The sequence below is a fragment of the Mus caroli genome, chromosome 2, assembly GCF_900094665.2.
Source record: "Mus caroli chromosome 2, CAROLI_EIJ_v1.1, whole genome shotgun sequence".
NCBI classification, from domain to species: Eukaryota; Metazoa; Chordata; class Mammalia; order Rodentia; family Muridae; genus Mus; species Mus caroli.
Window position 1 is genome coordinate 109,053,882 of NC_034571.1, and position 9,790 is coordinate 109,063,671.

General features: G+C 41.8%; 1 non-coding gene across 1 annotated transcript; it reads right to left on the bottom strand.

Annotated features, from left to right (window-relative positions):
* Positions 1–1,748: 1,748 nt before the first annotated feature.
* On the bottom strand, positions 1,749–1,898 carry LOC115030487. The gene has a single exon (XR_003836082.1). It is a non-coding gene; the product is annotated as a small nucleolar RNA SNORA48 (small nucleolar RNA).
* Positions 1,899–9,790: the final 7,892 nt, after the last annotated feature.

Sequence of the window (9,790 nt, forward strand, 5' to 3'; positions counted from 1 at the left end):
TCTATGTTAATTGTATTTATGGCAAATTAGACTCAAGGATGAGTTATACATTCTCTTAAAAAAAAAACTGTGTCTGTGAATCTGCCCTAAACTTACAGCCCGTTTAGGGATTTATAAAGATGCTTGCAAGAGTTGGTTGCTTACCTAGTGCAGAGTGAAAAGCCCTTAGAGCTTGACAATATAATAATGCCTTCAACATCAGGACCAGCTCCACTGTGCTGCCCAGGCAAGGTGAAGGGCTGACTCTCTGGAGTGCTACAGCTGCTGAGGACCAGCAAGAGTTGTGAACCACCATGTGGGTGTTGATAATGAAACCCAGATTTTTGTCTTGTTTTGTTGTTTTTCTACTTCTCCTTTTTACAAGAATAACAAGTGCTCTTAACCATTGAGTCATTTCTCCAGCTGTGTTGTGTTTTGTGTGTGTGTCTGTGTGTGTGTCTGTGTGCGCCTGTCCATGTTTGGTGTTTGTAGTAGCAGGGGGGAAGTACACGCAATTTCATGTTCTCATGCTCTTCTGCCCCCAGGGCCAGCTCTCCTGGCTACTGCAGATGGCAAAGAGGGGAAGGAGGAGGGCATCACCCTTGCACCTACTCTAGGAGGGGCAGAACCTATCCTCCCATGCTCTCAAACATGAGGCTGGCTCATCCGGTTCCCCCTCGACCAGGGCCAGCCCTACTGTTCTGTGTAGGCGAAGTGCAGAGCCCACTCTCTCTAGCACTGCAGTTGGCAAGGGCCCTGGCCAGCTTACCGGCTTTCTTGATCCCAAGACCGATTCTCCCGACTGCTGCAGGCAGGGGCCATCACCCCCATACCCTTGCCACCCACACCAGACAAGTGTAGGTCCGGCTTGACAAGGGACAGATGTAATGAGATGCCTGGGGAAGATGCAGCACCTGATCTCCTGACTGCTGCAGGAGAGAGTAAGGGCCAGCTCACCCACTCTCATGTCTCCGGGGGGGGGGGGTGGGAGCAGCTCTTCTGACTGTAGCAGGTGGTGAGGGGCAAGGCAGGGAAAGGTGTTACCCCTGTCATGTCATGTCATGTCATGTCAAGGAAGACGAGTGGCAGGGTCAGCTCTCTCTCACTCTGTCCTTGGGGCTGGGTTGCCCACTCCTCCCTGTCCAGAGCCAGCCCTACTGTGCTGCCCAGGCAAGGTGCAGGGCTGGCTCTCCCTAGTATACAGTCTGTGATATAGTCTGTGATGGGCAGGGACAGGTCAGCTGTTCTCATGAACCCAGGGCCAGTTCTCCCGACTGTTACAGGTGGTGGTGGTGGTGGTGGTGGTGGTGGTGGTGTATCACCTCTGTGCTTGGGCCACCCCTGGACAAAGGAATAGCGGGGTCAACTTTTTCATAATCATGAACTGGGGTTGCTCATCACACCCCTGCCACAAGGGTGAGTTATATTGTCCTTTGTGGTGAGGGGCAAGACTTGCTCTTCTGAGTACCAAAATGGGACCATGTGGATGTTCAGGGCTGTGCATAACTGGCCCTGCCCCTCACTAGATGCAATGCTCTGGAGAGCTTGCCCATTTAGACACCCAAAAGAGCACATAGCTGTGGCTCCCACTGCAGGCTGGTCACAAGGATGGCAGGCCCCTGGGTGACATCCTCCATCTGTCCTGCAGGTGTTTAAGGACAGCCTGTACCCAGCGCTGGAGTGCAGTCTGCGGTGGCATGGCGGTCTTCAGGTCTTGGACTGTCTTCCTCCTCCCGTGTTGCACTGCTGGATTTGATTTGATTTGATTTTTATGAGTCCTAGGCATAAGACAGCTTTGACCACCGAGCCAGGCATCAAGCTAGGATGAACAAAAGACTGCCATCTGCTCTTCCCCTGACTGATAGAAGGACACCACCAACACTACCAACAAGGTATTTCTTTGCTGATTGCCAGGGGAAGGGGGCGGGGATTTTTTTCTTATTTCTTGCTAGTGAAGACTCATATTTTAGGGTCATTAAAGAAAATAAGCCAATAAATTCAAGTTTGTTTAGCTATTTAGTAAACTTCAGTAATTTTGTTCTTTGGGAGGGTATCATTAATTTCTTTTAAATATCTGTGTTAATTGTATGTATGGCAAATTAAACTCAAGGATGAGTTATGCGTCCTCTTAGAGAATGCAAAATTATAAATATGAAAGGCAACAAAACCATCAGCTACCACTTTGCAAACTCAGCTTGCTAAAATTTTCAAACTGCTATTAATAAAATCAACAACCAATTTGCATTTTTAGTGAGTAAATTAGATATCAAAGAGAGAATATTATTTTCTTCTAATCAGAAGAAAATGAAATAAGAAAGCAAGAGGGCTCTTTAAAATGTGCATTAAAAAATATCACGAGAGAGCTGAGAGATACTCAGAAGTTAGGAGCTGGGGAGATGGCTTTGCTGTTCATTCAGAGGACCTGAGCTCAGTTCCTAGCACTCAAATTTGTCAGCTCACAATTGTCTATAATTGCAGCTCCAAGGGATCCAATAATGCAAATGCACACACACACACACACACACACACACACACACACACACACACACACCACACACTAAAAATACAACTACTTTAAAAATAAAAAATATTGCATAGTGGATGGTGTTTACCATGGAAACTCAAAATTGGTCCAAGTGCAGATAAGTGTTTTTGAGGTTCTTAGCTGTAAATGAGATACCCATATTGCTACCCCCAAACTCAGGTACCACTGTGGAAGATGGCAAGGAAAGGCTGTAGGAGTCTGAGGTCAGGGAGGACATGATGGGCAGGGGCACTTCCCTTGTGAAACCATGGCAGCTATGATGGCCTATTCTAGACCCATACAAGATCAAGCCAGCCAACGCTATAGCACAGAGCAGTTAGGGGTGTGAGAGCCAAACCCCTAACTGAGAACCCAGAAACATTCAATGGCTTTTGGAAGAAGGAGAGTCAGTTTTCCTTAAAGTCCCTGTAGTCTCCGGTAGGTTAACTATTTACCAGAGGATGGCCACACACCCAAGAGTATATGGGCAGTACAATTTTTACTTAATGCCTTATTTAAAAAAGCATGAAGTCAGGCATAAGGAGGGAGGTAGAAGTGGATGTGAGAGAAATGATGGTTGAATATGAGAAAGTACATTGCATGAAAGGTTTAAAGAATCAATAATAACATAGCATAGTATTAAATAATAAATAAACCATGCCATATTTCTTGGTCTGGGGCTGGGTTGTGATATGTATGACTTTTAGGAGCCCAGTGCTTAAGGGACGAGCACAGTGGAGTTGCCCCGAATCTGTCCAATGCTAACAAGCATCCCTAATCATGGTAGCCAAGCAGACAAGAACAAAGTTCTACACATTCCATATATCTGTGGACACAACACTCCTCCCTTGAGATGCAAATGCATAAATAAGTTCAGATGACCAAAGAAGTGGTAGAATCCTGATACACACCCGCACTTGAAGAATAAATGTTGTAACAGTGAGTTGAACCTGATTAATGTCACAGAACCCTCAATAGCTTCAGCAATTTGTAACCTCACTTGTCCCAAAAAGTAGAGAAGACAGGCTATAATCAAATAGAAAATCTGTCTCAAGGGGAGACTGCAGGTATGGACTCAAAAGATATGCAACTGTTTGCACATGTGAAGGACACCCCACACCTAACTTCTAGCTCATTTCTAGAACCTTTCCAGGCACAGCTGGATGCTCTGGTTGGGAGCCTGTGATGTTGCTTCAAGGGGCTTTTTCTACATATGCAAACCCCGGATTATTCGGGCAAAACAAACTTTACTTCACTTCAATCAAGCCTGGATCTTGAACTTGGAGTGTCACATCAATATGGAGAGCTCTATTTTCAGCCTTTAGGAAATCCAGGCTGACTTGGCCTATGAAGAATGTCCTTCATGTGAAGGTTTGAGACATAAACTAAAAACTGTGACCTAGGGCAAAGTGCCCAGTAAAGTAAGTAAGAAAACATTACTGAAAGAGGGAACATCAGAGACCAAAAGCTATTGAAAAGTAATAATTAAAGAATTTAAAAAAAAAAGCAAAGGAGAGGGAGGGAAGGAGAGAAACAGGTAAGAAAATGGACCTAGCATCCACAGAGGAATATGGTGGATGTGACAGGTGAGACATGAACGTATCCCTTCTATTCCCGGAGGTGGGGATGCAAAATGGATGGGAGGAAACCGTTCACCACCTGCAAACAAAGGCTTCTCTGCTTAATTCTGTGTGGGCTGAGAAGCAGTGGTGTATCCAGGATTTAGGATCTTTACATCCCTGACAAGTGAGAGCACCCCGCAGTCCTCCTCCTCACTGGGGAGCTGGACATACACAAAACCATCTGGCTGGCTTTGAGCCATTCTGATAGGCTCTAAATGTAGTCCAGGATACTATACACAGTCAACTGTGATGGTGAGAGACAGTCAAAGCCCACTGCAGACCCACCTGAACTGGGCCTGCCTCTGAGGGCCGCTGGCCTCCCACACCACATTCTCGAGATGAAGGAGATGTAGTTTCAAGTAGGTTTTAGAAAGGGTTGTGGTATCTTTCTAATTAAACATCCCCCTTTTTTTTCTAGAAGGTGTTTCCCCCCCCTCTGAATTAAAAACCTATTAAAGAAAAAGTTTTACAAAGGTATACAAATGAAGTGACATTTAATTTGTTAAAAGAAATAAAATTATGCTGAATTGGATATGCCCCAGAAACTCCAGGCTACCCTGAGGTCATAATGCAAATATATTTTATTATAATTTTGTTCTGTGGTGATTGCAGCATGCATAAATGAGTCAAGAAAAGCTAGACCCTGATAATGTCAGCTTCGGTTAGTGGTACCTGGGCTTTGTGTCCTGTGGAACTATAGCTTTGAAGGAGAGTCAGTTTTAATGATAGCTTCATTATTTCAGTTTTTTTGGGGGAGGTAAAGATTTATATTATTGGTATAACCTTCTTTGACATTCTATAAGGCTAGATTACAGTCTCCCTTAGACTCATTGGGATTAGGACATTTGGAATAGAAAAAGAAGATTTTTCTGGAAGAGGTTTGAAAATGACATATTTATAAGATTAAATCATAAGATTAAATCATAGTTCTATAAATAAGTTGATAGTCTCTGAAACCACAGTATGGAAACTTAGACCACTTTGATAAGACTGTATGCCAGTTTCTGTCTCTGTCTCTCTGTCTGTCTCTGTCTCTGTCTCTGTCTCTGTCTCTGTCTCTGTCTCTCTCTCATTAAGTTTAGACATCTCCATTGATTAGTCTGGATCTTCCCCCAGGCTTATTTATACTTTTTGAAATGATGCCTTAAAATGTGTATGAGTGTTTTGCCTACGTGCATGTCTATGCATGATGCGTGTGCAGTACCTGCAAAGACCAGAAGAGAGTGATGGTTCCCTTGGCACTGGAGTTCAGGCTGTTGTGGGAAGCTATGTGGATGTTGGGGAATGAATCCGGGTCCTCTGGAAAAGTAGCCAGTGCTCTTAAACACCCAGCTATTTCACAGGCCCTCATCATGATTATTTTATACAATTCCATGATGTTAGCTTGTTTTAGAATATTGGCTGCAGTTTAGGTCAAGAGCCATGCAGACTGGACTACAGCCACACCAGTGACAGTGGAGCTTGGGTCGTCTCAGAGAATTTGGCACTTAGAGGATATGGGAAATCCACCCCCCCCCACTAGAAAATGCTATAGTTTGCTGATTGGAAAGAAACCAGTCTTTTTTTTTTCAATTTTTATTAGATATTTTCTTCATTTACAATTCAAATGCCATCCCAAAAGTCCCTTATACCCTTATACCACCCTGTTCTCCAACCCACCCACTCCTGCTTCCTGGTCCTGGTATTCCCCTCTATTGGGGCATATAATATTTGCAAGACCAAGGGCCTCTCCTCCCAATGATGGCTGATTAGGCCATCTTCTGCTACATATGCAGCTAGAGACATGAGATCAGGGGGTACTGGTTAGTTAATATTGCTGTTCCTCTTATAGGGTTACCGACCCCTTCAGTTCCTTGGGTACTTTCTCTAGCTCCTCCATTGGGGGCCCTGTGTTCCATCCAATAGATGACTCTGAGCATCCACTTCTGTATTTGCCAGGCACTGGCATAGTCTCACAAGAGGCAGCTATATCAGGGTCCTGTCGGCAAAATCTTGCTGGCATATGCAATAGTGTCTGCGTTTGGTGGTTGATTATGGGATGGATCTCTGGATGGAGCAGTCTCTGTATTGTCATTCCTTCTGTCTCAGCTCCAAACTTTGTCTCTGTAACTGGGAAAGGAATCAGTCTTAGAGAACTTTCTTTGGATTAGAATGGGAAATAGTTAATTGTTCTTCAATAGATTTAAACTTCTAACCCTTCAGTTGCTCTGACTCCAGGCAGTAATTGCCTTTAGAGCTCCCTGCTTAGTGCTCATCAGCAGGTCATTGTAGGTTCATTCCTTAAACTCTATTTAAAATTATTTTAATTCATTTATAACTCTCTCTCTCTCTCTCTCTCTCTCTCTCTCTCTCTCTCTCTCTCTCATTTGTGTTGACACATGCATTATGGGGGTGTGTGTGCAAACTCAGGTTATCAGACATGTGTGTGAAGTACTTTTACACAAGGAACCCCCTCCCTGGACTTCTTTCTCTATATCTTGATGCTCAGAGTCCTTCAACAATAGTGTCACTCATGGCTGAAGAGTTGGGATTTTGTCCAGTATATACTACATGATTCATTGGGTATTTCACTTTAAATAAACTGTAGTAATGCCAGGATCTAGAACCATACTGTGTGGGTTTCCTTGGTTGGGAAGTGTGTACTTGACCCCCATGGTATAGTTCTGTGAGTGAACTCATTTTTGTTGCTTAAACATATTTCATGCATGAAATGTTAAGTGGTTTTTTTTTGTCTACTTATAATACCCTCTTTCCTTTCTTCATTTCTCCTTCTGTTTTTTGAATTAACATTAAAAAAACACTCTTCTTCTCCTCCATTCCTTAGTGACTCAACACATGCAAAGACTTAATTATCCATGCCTTGTCTCCTTAAGGGATTTTCAGGGAACTGTGGGAAACAGAGGTGTATAAAACTAACTACAAAATAATGAAAAGGACTAACCTTTATGGGAGATCCTACTATGTGATTGGCATTGTATTAAGATCACAGAGAATTTCATTCAGAATAATTATTTATGGCAGGCGGAAAGTGTTCCTACTTAGAAGAAATGAAGAAATAGATATTAGGATTGACTGAAGAACTAGGCTTTCTGGTACTCACACCTATGGATTTTTGCACAGTGTGGTATAATCTCCCCAGGGCAGAATCATCTAACAGAGTCAAGATCCTATGTAGTTTAAAGGCTAGGAATTGAGGACTGGTACAAAAGCTTAATGAGTAAAGGCTCTTTCAGCTAAGCCCGAGGGCTAGAGTTTGATCATCACCACCTCCATGCTGGAAGGAGAGAAGGGACCCCAGTGGGCTGTCTTCTGACCCCTACATGTCACATGTGTATCATGACATGTAATTCTTCCACATATCACAACAAACAACTTCAGTGCAGATCAGTTTATCTGAGGGTGAAGATAAAGGACAAAGGTAGGTGAGCAGAGAAGGAGAATCACAAGTGATGTAGAGGAGGTGAGTTTTAAATTGATCCTTGAATAATGACAATGACAATGATGATGATGACAATGATGATGAAGAGTGAGAGATTAACTTTCTTGATCAGCATAGTCAGTGTCTTTGTCTGAGCTCTACTGGGATGTAATTGAAGTCCATAGAGAATAAACGGTTCTTGGAGCTCTCAGAATTATTAGAAGCAGAGGCAGGACTATGGCCAGCATCATCCCTTGTAATTTGAATTGGTATAGTTTGAATTTGAATTTATGCTGTACCTTTCATGGGCCCTAATGAAATCACAGCTCCAAATTAGTTCAGAAAGTTGACCCAGAGGTTTTAGGGTTCCCACTGGTTAAGGGAATCATTGTATTTAAAAAATGGTAGTGTGTCCTCAGCCTGGGATGAGCAATGTTATTAGCCAGCACTATTTTTAACAGGAAAACATTGAAGATGTTAAAAAAAAGAGAAAAAATGGAAAAGTCCATTGAGATTAGTAAAATAGTGGAAGCTTATCCTGGTGAATAAAAGATTAAGGTATCACTGGTGTGTTAAATTTACATTGTCATTGTATCAGAAAGGGTTGTCTACCTCTGCTTTTAGCTGTGTCTATATTCAACGATAAGTTTCAAAATATACACCAGAGTTCAGAGGTCATTGGTGATAAAAATCAATTTCTTCACTTAATGCATTTGAAAAAAAAATGACAAAAAAATCCCTTGGGATGGAATGTGCAGTTCTGAGGATTCTGAGTTCAGGTTCTTTAATTTGATCATAGTATGAGAGATGGCATCTGATTTTATAGATATATAAAATATACATACCTTCACACACATTTAAATACATGTGTGTGTACATATACATGTAATATTCATGTGACTATATATGCATATAATAGTCATTTAATTATGTGCTATCTGCAGGAATAAAGGAGGTTGCTTTTATCAATTATAGAATTTGCTTTAATTAGCTCATTAGTGTTAATTATTTAATGATATAAAGATCACTGCAACATAAAAATTTAAAAGCAATGAATGATTTATGAGTAATTTAGAAGATTATGAATAACAAGATCTTGATTAATCATCAGCAATGTTTCCCACTGAAGGTAGGGGGACCTGCTTCTTGTATATAAAACTCATTAATATTATACCTTCCTCACATATATAACATGAAACGATAATAGTTTCACAGATCTGCATGTTCCATTTACCAGGCTTCAATAATTGTCAAGGTTTTGCCAGGCAGCTTGTTTCATGAATCACCTACATTTTAATTTTTATCATGTTATTTTTATTAATATTCTTTGCCTACATTTTCACCTTTGCTGAAGTCTTCTGAGGAGGATCACACATGCCATGTTGTTTCATCTCAAGGGTTTGCGTATTCCTGGTAGGTGGTTCATCTACGACGGGTATTCGTTTAGAAGGAAGGCCTCAGACCTGTAGGATGGTCTGGATTTCCTATTCAGTTGACTCTCTTCTTGTCATGCCAGATTAACTGTGTTTTCTTTCGTCCATTTCCCTCAGATTACTACACTCTGTTTTTCATAACTTTTTAAAGAGCTGTAGTCTTTTATTTTAGGTATTTTTTTCAAATTAGGAATTCAAGTTAATACTTTTCCCTCAAACACTGTGCTGGTGTCACAAATATGTATTTTCTTATTTATTAAGTTTGAAATGGTTAAATTTTTCTGTGGTTTAATCTTTGTCTCATTTCTTTTCTCTGATTTTGCGATTCAGTCTCTCACTAAGTAGCCCAAGATGACCTGGACCTCATACATAATCCTCCCCCTTCACCCTCAACCCCTCCTGAATGAGTGCTGGGCTTACAGATGGGAGCTACCAAACTTTGCTGAGGAATTTCGACAGGTGTGGCTTTTCTAGACACTGGCGAATTTCTATACACATTGATGCTGAATTCTTTATTTATGGTGCTTTGGTCAGATGATTGGCCCATGTTGTGTCATGCTCTGGATGGCCTTGTAGATTTATTTTATGACCCAGAATGCAATCTATGTTGGCAAACATTTACATATACAATCGGAAAGGCTTTGAACTCTGGAGCCATTCTGTGTGTTGAGAGAGTCACGCAGAGTTTCTGTATTGTCGAACAGTCTATTGATTCATTAGTGACTGTCAGGGATGGATACCATGGTATCCCATGCCAACTTCCTTCTGTAGTTCTGTTCCTTTAACCCTCTGTGCTCATCCCATCTGCTCTTGG